We start from the raw sequence: 1,644 nt of genomic DNA, 5'->3' as shown, positions 1-1,644 counted from the left end.
CCCGCACCCATGACGGCCGCCGCGAGTCTCCACTGCCAAGCTCGCCGGCGACCACGCCGTGACCGCGCCCGCCGACCCCGCATCACTGCCCGGCCTCCTCGCCGTCCCCGTCGCCGCCTCTTCCTCCCCATGACCGGATCCGGCACCTCTCCTCCTCTCCGGCCATCTTCCCCTGCTCCGGCCGCTGTCCCTGCTAATTCCGGCGAACCTCGGAGTCCGTGCCCGAGCCCAGATCCAGATCCAGTCAAACGAGGTTGACCCCTAAAATATCTTCTAAGTCCTCAAAATCTGCATTCTGGATCCCTATTCATCGCATCATAACTCCTCACCCGTAGATCCGTTTTGCATGCATGATATATCAAAATGTTCATCATGATGTGCTCTTCATTTTGTTCCATTGTGACATGCTTGTTTGAGACCATCTTGATGCCCAAATAGTGGATGCAAGAGTGCTATAAAATGTTAGTTCCTGATTCTTAGCAGATTATGAGCATTTGTCATTTTTTCCATGATTATTGTGTGCTTCATATGGGCATGAGCTCTACATGTGTTTTGGGATATGCCATGCCATATTTACAGGGGTGTATGCCATGCATTTTTGTGATCAATGTGGTGACTAGCACAAGCATCCAAAGTAGCTCTCGTGATATTGCTGATTTCAGGGACTTAGAATTTCACTAAGTCTTTGCTCTGCTATTATTTTTATGCCACGTGTTCATGTTGCTACAGAGAGATGCATGCTTCTTTAGAGTATGTTCAGTAAGGATGATTTTGACATATGGTTATGCTCCATCCATCCATTTCCCTGTTTGCATTTATGGAGTGCCCTAGCATGACTCAATCTTGCTCTACTTTTGCTACAAAATGTTCCTGGTAGATTGTTTACGTGTTAATAATTTTTGCCAAGGTTGTTGTAGTTGATCCATGCATGCTATGAGTTTGTTCTTGCTTTGGTTAGCTTCATGAACATGTATTCTTGCTGGTAGTATGCTTAGCTTGTCATGCAATGCCTTGTGGTGAGTGAATCGATCTCGCAAACATGCCTTCATAATTCTATTTATGCCATGTCCAGTTTTCTGCTAAGTCTGAATCTGTTAACGAAACTTGCTATGTTTACATGGGTGCCATCATATCTTCTGATCCTTTTAGGCTTATGGTCAGTAAGGGACTTTTGTTATATGCTTTGAGTAGATTCATGCCATGCCTTGTTTTACCATGATATGTTCCTGTAGCATGTTGTTATCTTGCCCTAAACATTGATTCCTGATGTTAATTCCTGACATGTTGTTATTTTCACTAAGTCTGTGATGCTGATATCTTTTGCACTTTTGCCATGCTTTCTTGAACCTGCTCTTGTGTGATTTAGCCGTAGCTCAGTGTTCATATTTTGTCAAGCATCTTGAGTAGATCACTGCCATGTGCTTTGTTGCTATGTTGGAGTGCAGTAGCTTAGTTCACTGGTAGAAAAGGGCCTATAGTCCCGGTTCGTAAGGGCCTTTAGTCCCGGTTCCTGAACCGGGACTAAAGTGTCGGTACTAATGCCCTGTACCTTTAGTCCCAGTTCAATCCAGAACCGGGACTGATGGGCCTCCACGAGGGCAGTGCGCAGAGCCCAGGCAGGAGACCCTTTGGTCCCGGTTGGTG

This window comes from Triticum aestivum, chromosome 7A, assembly GCF_018294505.1.
Source record: "Triticum aestivum cultivar Chinese Spring chromosome 7A, IWGSC CS RefSeq v2.1, whole genome shotgun sequence".
Lineage (NCBI taxonomy): Eukaryota > Viridiplantae > Streptophyta > Magnoliopsida > Poales > Poaceae > Triticum > Triticum aestivum.
Note: the sequence above shows the minus strand (reverse complement) of the source record.